The sequence below is a fragment of the Arachis hypogaea genome, chromosome 16 (genome assembly GCF_003086295.3).
Source record: "Arachis hypogaea cultivar Tifrunner chromosome 16, arahy.Tifrunner.gnm2.J5K5, whole genome shotgun sequence".
NCBI classification, from domain to species: domain Eukaryota; kingdom Viridiplantae; phylum Streptophyta; class Magnoliopsida; order Fabales; family Fabaceae; genus Arachis; species Arachis hypogaea.
The window spans coordinates 91439695-91452509 of record NC_092051.1 but is presented as its reverse complement, the minus strand read 5'-3'; the positions used below and the strand labels follow the sequence as shown (position 1 = coordinate 91452509).

General features: G+C 40.8%; 1 non-coding gene across 1 annotated transcript; it reads right to left on the bottom strand.

Moving 5' to 3' along the window:
- Positions 1-3141: 3141 nt before the first annotated feature.
- Positions 3142-3248, bottom strand: LOC112761826 (small nucleolar RNA R71). The gene has a single exon (XR_003182201.1). It is a non-coding gene; the product is annotated as a small nucleolar RNA R71 (small nucleolar RNA).
- Positions 3249-12815: the final 9567 nt, after the last annotated feature.

Genomic DNA, 12815 nt, shown 5'->3' with positions numbered 1-12815 from the left:
ACCCTTTCTTTACTGTTTAGGTAGTTTCATCCATTCCTTAGGAAATAAGCTAGTTTTGGGTAGATATTCACTTACACCTTGATTCAAGCATACATTGTGCATTTTACATTATTTCATGAGGATTTTGCATAAGTTTAGTGACAAATTGTATGTTGCATTACCCATGACTTGGACTAGAACTTTGATGCGCTCTATTGCTTGATTTCAGGACCAAAGGAAGCAAGGAATGGGAGGTAACTTGCAAAGTTAATGAGAAAAGTGATTGCCAATAACGCTCTCAAAGCCATCATTGACCACGTTAAGAGTCACGTTAACTAATTAAGGACAACTCTAACGTGGAGAAGGGAAGTTGAGCCAATGTTAGTGACACTTAACATTGTCACTAACGTTGGCAAATGCTCATAAGTGGCCACGTTAGAGTCCACGTTAACTTAGTTAACGTGGCCTCTAACGTTAGAAAGGGGGAGAAACGCCAACGTTAGTGACATTCAACATTGTCACTAACGTTGGCCTAAGGAGAAACATACCATGTTAACTCCCCGGTAACTTGGTTAACATGGGAGCTAACGTAAGAAGCAAGCATGGTCGACAACGTTAGTGACACCCAACATTGTCACTAACGTTGGAAGCAACCACACAACCCCCCAAGGAGCCACGTAACTTCCACATTAACTAGTTAACGTGGAAGCTCTCACATAACTTAGTTAACGTGGAAGCTACGTTGATGAGTGAAAGAAGGCCAATGTTAGTGACACTCAACATTGTCACTAACGTGGGGATGGCTAAGCATGGCCACGTTAGAAGCCACGTTAACCTAGTTAACGTGGATCTAACGTGACATAGGGGCACCTTGGAACGTTAGTGACAATGTTGAGCGTCACTAACGTTCTTGAAGGATGGCAAGCCACGTTAAAGAGCCACGTTAACTAAGTTAACGTGGGCTCTAACGTGGGAACAAAGAGGGCTTTTCAAAGTTATTGGGAATGTTAAGTCTCAATAACGTGTGCGAAGGACTTAGAGCAACGTTAGTGCAACGTTTGTGCCACTAACGTTGAAGTTAACGTGGCTTTACTTAGGAACGTTAGTGAGAAAGTTGATTGTCACTAATGTTCTCGAACTCATATTTTCACTAAACGTTAACACCCCTAAGTCTGAGCTAAAGTCTCTGCCACTTCACATTTTCTCTCTGCAAGTAAAGCTAAGCCAATGAAGAAGAGAACTGCTTCAAACTTAAGATCCAAAGGCCCAAGACTTGAAGAGCCAACTAGAAGCTGAGAGAAGTAGTATATATAGGAGTAGCTTTGAATTGTTGAAGGAGTTCTGGAAAGTTGGAAAAGAGAACTACTCTCTGTATTTACCTTCTCTGCATTCTTCTAGTTTTATGATGTATTCTCCATCTTTGTTTTCATTTTCTAGAGCTATGAACAACTAAACCCCTTTCATTGGGTTAGGGAGCTCTGTTGTAATTTGATGGATCAATACTAATTTTCATTATTCTTCTTCTATCTTTTCTCTTGATTTTACTTGAAAGCTTTCGATCTTCATCCAATTGAGTAGTTATCTTGGAAAAGAAGCTATTCAAACTTGGATCTCTTCTGAACCTTGAAAGAGGAATGAAGAGATCAAGCTAGAAATGCTTTCTCATGCTGGACCAAATTGGGTTTAGATGGGTATGTGACTATAACCCTCTCAATACTTGATTTGGGAAATGCATGTAGTATAATCAGTGACCATACTTCATCTCTTCTCATGAGCAATTGACCAAGGAATTGGCTATTGATCAATATTTGAGAGATTGAATTGCAAGAAATTGTAATTCAATCAATTAAGATTGCCAAGGAGATCAATGAGTGCATTGATTGAGGAAGAGATGAAAATGATCTTGATCCGGAGAATTGCAACATCTCCTAAGCCCATGAACTCCCCATCTCTGATCTTACCCATTCTCTTTAATTTCTGCCATTTACTTTTATGAGCAAATCCCCCATTCCCATTTACAATTCTGCAATTTATTTTCAGTCATTTATTTCCAGTCCTTTAATTCTAGCATTTACTTTTCTGTTATTTACATTCCCGCCATTTTGTTTTCTGCAACTCTCAACCCAAATTCTGGATTTGCTCAACTAGAACATTCTTCTAATTAAAGTTGCTTGATCAATCAATCCCTGTGGGATTCGACCTCACTCTATTGTGAGTTTTTACTTGACGACAAATTCGGTACACTTGCCGAAGGAAATTTATTGAGAGACAGTTTCCACCCGCATCAAGTTTATGGCGCCGTTGCCCGGGATTGATTGTGCATCAACAATGATTAAATGGGAAGATCACTAGATTGAGCATTTTTATTTTGTGAATTTCATTTTTTGTTTGAGTGATTTACCTTCTATTTTAGTTAAACTTCTTCCCTTCCCTTCTACTCTTTTGTTTTTTTTTTGTTATTTTCAATTCTGTTTGCTAATCCACTAACTGTTTGATATATTGCATCACCCACAACTAACAGTAATTCTGACAAAAATACTTTCTGCATCTATCTTTTCTTGCTTGCACTTGATGGTTGTATGACAGGGAGAAGAAGCGGGCTTCACTTCCTTTGATTCTAAACCTGAGAGGACCTTTCTTAGATAAGGAGGGAGGCAAGATGAAGAAAGTGGTTAGTGCTGAGGAAGAAGAGGAATTCTTTGAACCAAACATGGAAGACAACATGGAAAACCATCATGAAGAAGAAGATCACAACCATGGGGAGGAGGTAGAGCAAATCATGCTGGGGAGGATAGAAGAGTTTTGGGCTCTTACATCAATCCAAACCCAGGCAATTGTGGAAGTAGCATCCAAAAGCCAACAATCCATGCCAACAACTTTGAACTCAAACCACAGCTCATCACCCTTGTTCAGAACAACTGTTCATTTGGAGGAGGTGTTCAAGAAGACCCCAATCAACATTTAACCACCTTCCTGAGAATATGTGACACAGTGAAGTCTAATGGTGTTCATCCTGACGCCTATAGACTGCTCTTATTTCCATTCTCACTTAGGGACAAAGCAGCCAAGTGGTTGGAATCTTTCCCATGGGAAAGCTTGACAACTTGGGAAGACGTGGTGAACAAATTCTTAGCAAGATTTTACCCTCCTCAACGAATCAATAGGCTGAAAGCTGAGGTCCAAACTTTCAGGCAACAAGATGGTGAGACTCTATATGAAGCATGGGAGAGGTTTAAAGACCTAACAAAGAGGTGCCCACCAGATATGTTCAACGAATGGGTGCAGCTGCACATTTTCTATGAAGGGCTCTCTTATGAGTCAAAGAAGGCCGTAGACCATTCATCCGGAGGATCTTTGAACAAGAAGAAGACTATTGAGGAAGCCATAGATGTTATTGAAACAGTAGCAGAGAACGACTACTTCTATGCTTCCGAAAGAGGGAACACAAGAGGAGTAATGGAGCTAAACAATGTAGATGCTCTGTTGGCCCAAAACAAGCTCATTACCCAGCAGCTGGCTGACCTCACCAGAAGATGGAGATGAACCAAGTAGCAGTAATCTCCACTTCGTCAACAACCCAAGAAGGAGTGAATGAAGAAGCAGAGGGTAGTCAGGAGCAAGCCAACTACATTGAGAATTCACCAAGGAAAAACTATGATCCATACTCCAAGACCTATAACCCTGGATGGAGAAACCACCCAAACTTTGGGTAGAGAAGTGAGCAAGATCAAAACCAAGACCAGAGATGTTATAACTCCAACAACAATGTAGCTCACTAGCAATTCACACAGAGGACATCTCAACACCCCCACAACAATACTTCTCCACACGCTTATCAAAACCAAAACAGCACATCTGCTCCGAATCACCCATCAATTGATGACAAGCTCTCTAAGATCGAAACCTTAATTGAAGGAGTATGCAAAGACATTCGAAACAGTAAAGCATTCAGAGAGGAAGTGCAGTCAAACATGCAGAATCAAAATGCTGCCATCAAGAAACTGGAGACACAAATTAGCTATCTATTTAAGCAACTTCCTAACCACAACCTTTGCTACGATGCCAGTTTAAGCAAAAGGGAGGAGTGTCAAGCTATCACACCTAGGAGTGGGAAGGAACTGAAGGAACTGCCCCGAAAACCACAAGAAGAAGGCTCAAATGAAAAGGGAGAAGAGCAAGATGGAGTTCAACCTCCCACGCCAAGTCCGCAGAAAGAAAAAGGGATGCCACAACTGAACATCTCAAGAGCTCCATATCCCAGCTATTGAAGAAAAAGGAAGATGACAACCAGTTCTTGAGATTTTTGGAAATCTTCAAGAAACTACAAATCAACATACCCTTTGCTGAAGCCATAGAACAAATGCCACTCTATGCCAAGTTTTGAAGGAGCTAATGACTAAGAAGAGAAGCTGGAAGAACAATGAGACTGTGATACTAACTGAAGAGTGTAGTGCTATCATTCAGCATAAACTACCCCAGAAACTGAAGGATCCTGGGAGTTTTCAGATCCCTTGTATTATAGGAGAAATCACAGTAGAGAAGGCTCTTTGTGACTTAGGGGCCAGCATCAATTTGATGTCAGTAGCTATGATGAGAAAGATGAAAATTGAGGAGGCTAAACCAACAAAAATGTCCCTACAACTGGCAGACCGATCGTTCAAATTCCCTCACGGGATAGTAGAGGATTTGCTGGTAAAAGTGGGAGATTTCATATTTCCAGCAGATTTTGTGGTGCTGGACATGCAGGAGGACGCCAAGACTTCCATCATCTTAGGAAGGCCATTCTTGGCCACTGCTGGAGCTGTCATTGATGTTCAGAAGGGTGACCTCACCCTGAGATTACACAATGAAAAGATGACATTCAATGTGTTCAAGGCCATGAGTTACCCACCAGAACAATTGGGGGAATGCATGAGGTTAGATGCACTTGAGGATGAAGTGTAGGAGAATTTTGAAGAAGAAGAACCTGAAGAGGACGAGAGATTGGTGGAGGAAGAATCTGAAGCAAGTGAAAAGGTGGCCACAGCAGAAATACATATACCAGATGCACCAAAGGAAGGGAACGAAAAGTCAGAAGCACCCAAACTTGAACTCAAAGCACTGCCACCCACTCTCAAATATGCATATCTAGGAGAAAATGAAAACTACCCAGTGATCATAAATTCATCCCTCAGTCAAGATCAAGAGGACGAGCTACTCAAGGTGCTGCGGGAGCATAAGGATGCCATTGGATGGACCCTTGCTGACTTGAAGGGAATCAGTTCAGCCATATACATGCATAAAATACTGTTGGAAGATGATGCTAAGCCATCCATTCAATCCCAAAGAAGGCTGAACCCAATCATGAAGGAAGTGGTACAGAAAGAGGTTATGAAGCATTGGCAAGGAGGGGTCATATACCCAATTTCGGACAGCCCTTGGGTTAGCCCCATACATGTTGTGCCCAAGAAGGGAGGAATCACTGTGGTTACCAATGAGAAGAACGAACTCATACCTACAAGGACCGTCACAGGATGGCGGATGTGCGTAGACTACAGAAAACTCAATGAGGCTACACGAAAAGACCATTTTCCCCTTCCATTCATGGATCAGATGTTGGAAAGACTTGCAGGGCACGCATATTATTATTTTCTCGACGGTTATTCAGGATATAACCAAATAGTGGTTGATCCCAGAGACCAAGAGAAAACCTCATTTACTTGTCCGTATGGAGTGTTTGCCTATAGGCACATGCCATTTGGGCTATGTAATGCACCTGCAACTTTCCAATGCTGCATGCTTTCTATCTTTTCAGATATGATAGAAAAATTCATTGAAGTTTTTATGGATGATTTCTCGGTATTCGGAGATTCTTTTCCTAGTTGCCTACATCACCTCGCCTTGGTATTAAAAAGATGCCAAGAGACCAATTTGGTCTTGAACTGGGAAAAATGCCACTTCATGGTGACAGGAGGAATAGTCCTTGGTCACAAGGTCTCTCACCAAGGCATTGAGGTTGATAGAGCTAAAGTAAAACTTATTGAAAAACTACCCCACCCAGTGATGTCAAGGCAATTAGGAGTTTTTTAGGGCATGCTGGTTTTTACAGAAGGTTCATTAAAAATTTTTCAAAGATAGCCAAGCCCTTAAGCAATCTCCTTGTATCTGATACACCATTTATCTTTGATGAAACATGCATGCTAGCATTTGCACATTTGAAAATGAGGTTATCCTCTGCTCCTATCATTTCCCCACCTGATTGGAACCTACCATTTGAATTGATGTGTGATACATCTGATTTTGCAGTTGGGGCAGTGTTAGGACAAAGGAAAGATAACTTAGTTCGTGTGATATACTATGCTAGCAAAGTCCTTAATGAAACTCAAAGAAATTATACCGCTACTGAAAAGGAGTTGCTAGCAATAGTTTTTGCATTCGACAAATTTAGATCATACCTCATTGGTGCTAAAGTGATTGTCTTTACAGATCACACAGCACTTAAATATTTGTTTGCTAAGCAAGAATGAAAGCCAAGACTAATAAGGTGGATATTACTGTTGCAGGAATTTGATATTGAAATCAGAGACGAGAAAGGAGTGGAGAACAAGGTGGCAGATCACCTATCCAGAATCCCTCATGATCAAGGTGGAGGAAATGATACAAATGTGAACGAGCTCTTCCCTGATGAGCAGTTGATGACAGTTCACAAAGCACCATGGTTTGCAGATATTGCAAATTTCAAGGCAACTGGGGCATTACCCCCAGGGATCAATAAACATCAAAAAAAGAAGCTCATGAATGATGCAAAATACTTTGTCTGGGACGAGCCATATCTCTTCAAGAAATGTTCAGATGGAATCCTTAGAAGATGTGTTTCGGAAGAAGAGGGAAGAGAAGTCCTGTGGAATTGCCACGATTCATGTTATGGCAGGCACTTTGGAGGGGACAGAACTGCAGCAAAGGTGTTACAAAGCGGATTCTTTTGGCCCACTCTTTTCAAGGATGCCAAGGAACTAGTAAAAAGCTGCAATGAATGCCAAAGATCTGGAAACTTACCCAAAAGAAACGCCATGCCACAAAATTTCATCTTGGAACTGGAACTGTTTGATGTGTGGGGAATAGATTTCATGGGACCATTCCCAACCTCATATGCAAACAAGTACATCCTGGTAGCAGTGGATTATATTTCCAAGTGGGTAGAGGCTATTGCAACCCCAACTAATGATAACAAGGTAGTCATGAACTTCCTCAGGAAGAATATCTTTAGCCGTTTTAGAGTCCCAAGAGCCCTCATCAGTGATGCAGGGAGCCACTTTTGTAACAAACCACTAGAAGCTCTCCTCCTACGATATGGGGTAAAACACAAAGTAGCCACACCTTACCAACCTCAAACAAGTGGGCAAACTGAGATATCCAACAGAGAGCTGAAGAGGATCCTGGAAAAGACTGTGGGTGCATCTAGAAAGGATTGGTCGAAGAAGCTGGATGATGCTCTTTGGGCATACAGAACAGCATTCAAAACTCTACTTGGAATGTCTCCATATCAACTGGTCTATGGGAAGGCTTGTCATTTACCACTGGAGCTGGAACACAAAGCTCTCTGGGCTAACAAGATACTAAATTTTGACAGCATTGCTGCTGGTGCAAAAAGGATCTTGCAGCTGCAAGAGATGGAGAAATTCAGGTCACAAGCCTATGAAAATACTAAGATGTATAAAGAGAAGGCAAAGAGAAAACATGACATGCATCTTGCGCCCAGGAGTTTCGAAAAGGGGCAGCGAGTACTCCTTTACAATTCTAAATTAAAGCTGTTCCCAGGAAAACTCAAGTCAAGGTGGTTCGGACCTTTCATGGTTATGAAAGTATCACCATATGGCCACATCGAAATCACAGATGAAGGTTCAGAGAGGACTTTTACAGTGAATGGACAAAGACTCAAGCATTATCTGGGCAACATGGGGGAAAGCCCCAGAGTAAAGTACCATCTCAAGTAATTAAGGACTCGTCGAGCTAGCGACGATAAAAGAGCGCTCTGTTGGGAGGCAACCCAACCTCAGGTAGTTTCACTTTCATCTTTATTTCAATAAAAAATCACAAGTGGTTTCCCCTGTATTGTAAGGAGCTAAGTTTGGTGTTCCACACCAGAACAATCCAAGAGTGATGGTGAAATTCTAAGTTTGGTGTTCCACCAAAGGACATTGGTTAGAATTACACTCCACTCCAAAAGAACATTGCTAGCTCCATCCAATCAAGAGAAACCACTTAGATGTAGTTAGACTATAGGTGATCATTGCTTTGTTGACAATAAGATATGAGGTTCTCTGCATATGTGCAATGTTTGCACTGGGCAAGGAACTAAGTTTGGTGTTCACACACCAAATTGAGTTCAAAAAGCACCAGCATACATGCAAGCTAACTATGTCTCAAGTGCTTTGGGAACAGGCAACTTCCAGTAACCTTGCAGGAATCTTATGAGGAAATGGTGCACCTCCACCCAAAGAAGCGAGGTAGCAAAAACTAGGATGATGACAAAGAGAGAGGGGCAACCAGAAATCATCACCCGAAGGTTGTATTGTTACTTAATTCCATTGTACTCAGAATTGTTGAAAGTTGGAAGTCCGAATGCACTTTTGATTTGTAGTTACTCGTAGTTGAACCCTTTTTAAATTCTGTCTTTTAAGTTCTGAATAGGTCTATGTGCACTAGTCTTTATGTCACTGCATCCCTAATTTACTTACTTGTATGCTTGTCCCTTTTAATCAAATGGAGAGAATGTTTATGTTTCAAAAGACCAGAGTGGAGTTCACACTATGGAGTACATTCATGAGTTTGTAGTATGATCATAAGTTAGCTAAGTTGGTTCAACCATAAGGTGGGATGACAACTATCTGGCCTGAATACTTTCCTTTGAATATACTCATGAGACTAAGTATATGACAAGATCCTAATAAGAGAAAGAGAAAATAATAATGAAAGTGGAAAAACAAAAGAAAAAGAGTAAGCAATAAGGCTAGGCACCAATGGTTTTGATCTTAAGATATGTGTCTGTGGTGTTCCTGTGTGAGGGATCTACTTGGATGAATAAGCTCTTAGGGGTGCTTTATCACTTGGTAACTTGGGTTAACTAATCCGGGATTATCAGCTGAAAGTCCATTATCAAGAGTAACCCTCACCACAGAGCATTTAGTAACCCAAAGAGGTGCTGGACACCAAGGTCTCAAGAAGGAAAATAAATGAACTATGTGCCTGTGGTGTGTATGTATGGGGGAGAGACTTGAGCAAGTAAGTCCTTAGGGGTGCTTCAACACCTAGCACCTTGAACCAACTGGTTCGGGAGTGTTGGCTGAAAGCTTATCTTAAAAAGTTGCCCCCTTACAGAGCACTTAGCCTAAGAACACCAATAAGCTCTGAAATGACAATAAAGGGACCAATGAATAAAAGTCTCATGGGATGTAAGCAAAGTGAGTGGTTTAGGACATGATAAAGGTCTGAAAGCCAGGAATGAACCTAAGTTGCTATGCATGAAACCACCATAAAATCAGTGATATGACTTCCACAAGAATGACTCATTGCTCTTGGCATTCCATTCATCATTCTCTTGTTCCAGTACTTGCTTAGGGACAAGCAAGCTTTAAGTTTGGTGTTGTGATGCCAGGGCATCTTGGCCAGTTTCACTGACCTTTTCTTTACTGTTTTTAGGTTAGTTTCATGCATTTCCTTAGGAAATAAGCTAGTTTTGGGTAGATATTCACTTACACCTTGATTCAAGCATACATTGTGCATTTTACATTATTTCATGAGGATTTTGCATAAGTTTAGAGACAAATTGTATGTTGCATTGCCCATGACTTGGACTAGAACTTTGATGCGCTCTATTGCTTGATTTCAGGACCAAAGGAAGCAAGGAATGGGAGGTAACTTGCAAAGTTAATGAGAAACGTGATTGCCAATAACGCTCTCAAAGCCATCATTGACCACGTTAAGAGTTACGTTAACTAAGTTAACGTGAACTCTAACGTGGAGAAGGGAAGTTGAGCCAACGTTAGTAACACTTAACATTGTCACTAACGTTGGCAAATGCTCATAAGTGGCCACGTTAGAGTCCACGTTAACTTAGTTAACGTGGCCTCTAACGTTAGAAAGGGGGAGAAACGCCAACGTTAGTGACATTCAACATTGTCACTAACGTTGGCCTAAGGAGAAACATACCACGTTAACTCCCACGTTAACTTGGTTAACGTGGGAGCTAACGTAAGAAGCAAGCATGGTCGACAACGTTAGTGACACCCAACATTGTCACTAACGTTGGAAGCAACCACAAAACCCCCCAAGGAGCCACATTAACTTCCACATTAACTTAGTTAACGTGGAAGCTAACGGTGATGAGTGAAAGAATGGCCAACGTTAGTGACACTCAACATTGTCACTAACGTTGGGGATGGCTAAGCATGGCCACGTTAGAAGCCACGTTAACCTAGTTAACGTGGACTCTAACGTGAGACATAGGGGCACCTTGGAACGTTAGTGACAATGTTGAGCGTCACTAACGTTCTCGAAGGATGGCAAGCCCACGTTAAAGAGCCACGTTAACTAAGTTAACGTGGGCTCTAACGTGGGAACAAAGAGGGCTTTTCAAAGTTATTGGGAATGTTAAGTCTCAATAACGTGTGTGAAGGACTTAGAGGCAACGTTAGTGGCAACGTTTGTTCTACTAACGTTGAAGTTAACGTGGCTTTTACTTAGGAACGTTAGTGAGAAAGTTGATTGTCACTAATGTTCTCGAACTCATATTTTCACTAAATGTTAACACCCCTAACGTCCTGAGCTAAAGTCTCTGTCCACTTCACATTTTCTCTCTGCAAGTAAAGCTAAGCCCAAATGAAGAAGAGAACTGCTTCAAACGCAAGATCCAAAGGCCCAAGACTTGAAGAGCCAACTAGAAGCTGAGAGAAGTAGTATATATAGGAGTAGCTTTGAATTGTTGAAGGAGTTCTGGAAAGTTGGAAAAGAGAACTACTCTCTGTATTTTACCTTCTCTGCATTCTTCTAGTTTTATGATGTATTCTCCATCTTTGTTTTCATTTTCTAGAGCTATGAACAACTAAACCCCTTTCATTGGGTTAGGGAGCTCTGTTGTAATTTGATGGATCAATACTAATTTTTATTATTCTTCTTCTATCTTTTCTCTTGATTTTACTTGAAAGCTTTCGATCTTCATCCAATTGAGTAGTTATCTTGGAAAAGAAGCTATTCAAACTTGGATCTCTTCTGAACCTTGAAAGAGGAATGAAGAGATCAAGCTAGAAATGCTTTCTCATGCTGGACCAAATTGGGTTTGGATGGGTATGTGACTATAACCCTCTCAATACTTGATTTGGGAAATGCATGTGGTATAATCAGTGACCATACTTCATCTCTTCTCATGAGCAATTGACCAAGGAATTGGCTATTGATCAAGATTTGAGAGATTGAATTGCAAGAAATTGTAATTCAATCAATTAAGATTGCCAAGGAGATCAATGAGTGCATTGATTGAGGTAGAGATGAAAATGTACTTGATCCGGAGAATTACAACATCTCCTAAGCCCAATGAACTCCCCATCTCTGATCTTACCCATTCTCTTTAATTTCTGCCATTTACTTTTATGAGCAAATCCCCCATTCCCATTTACAATTCTGCAATTTATTTTCATTCATTTATTTTTAGTCCTTTAATTCTAGCATTTACTTTTCTATTATTTACATTCCCGCCATTTTATTTTCTTCAACTCTCAACCCAAATTCTGGATTCGCTCAACTAGAACATTCTTCTAATTAAAGTTGCTTGATCAATCAATCCTTGTGGGATTCGACCTCACTCTATTGTGAGTTTTTACTTGACGACAAATTCGGTACACTTGCCGAAGGAAATTTGTTGAGAGACAGTTTCCACCCGCATCATTACTATGAAATGACATTTCTCCCAATTTAAAACTATATTAGTTTCTTAGCACCTTTTCAAGACCAAGGCTCGATGTTGCAAGCATCCCTCAAAGGGATCACCAAAAACAGATAAGTCATCCATAAAAACCTCAATAAATTTTTCAATCATATAAGAGAAGATGGAAAGCATGCACCTTTGGGAAATGATCCTTCCCTGTGGCCGTGTTTAGCCTCTTATAGTCAATGCACATCCTCCAACCCGTCACGGTCCTTGTAGGAATCAGCTCATTCTTGTTATTGGCCACCACTATGACGCCCCTTTTTTTGGGAACACCTTGTACTAGACTCACCCAAAGGCTATCAGAGATCAGATAAATAATGCCAGCTTCCCCTAGCTTTATCACTTCTTTTTGAACCACCTTTCATTACAGTCACTACAAGAAAACAGCTCTATTGCCATGCTTTTAAAACGTGGCGAAAAGTTGAAAAAAGTGTGCCGATAGCTTTTCGCCACACTTTTTGAGATACCGCCACGCTTTTGAAAGGGTGACCTCTTAAAGGGTGGCGGTTGCTCTATCGCCACGTTTTTGGTGACCTATCGCCGCACTTTTTATAGATTGCCACGTTTAAAAGCGTGGCCACATGTGAGATAGGCCACGCTTTTGAAACGTGCCAATAGAGAGAGATACGGCCATGCTTTTAAAGCGTGGCAATAGCGAGATACGGCCACACTTTTAAAGCGTGGCGATAGCGAGATACGGCCACGCTTCTAAAGCGTTGCGATAGCCTAATTAAGTTTAAAAAAAATCATTATTTTGACTTTACTTTCATCGCTGCACTATAAATTTTTAGTCCTTTTTTATTACCAAACCTATAAATATAGTATGCAATTTTTATTACAAGAAAATTCAAACAGTAATTAGTGATATATATAA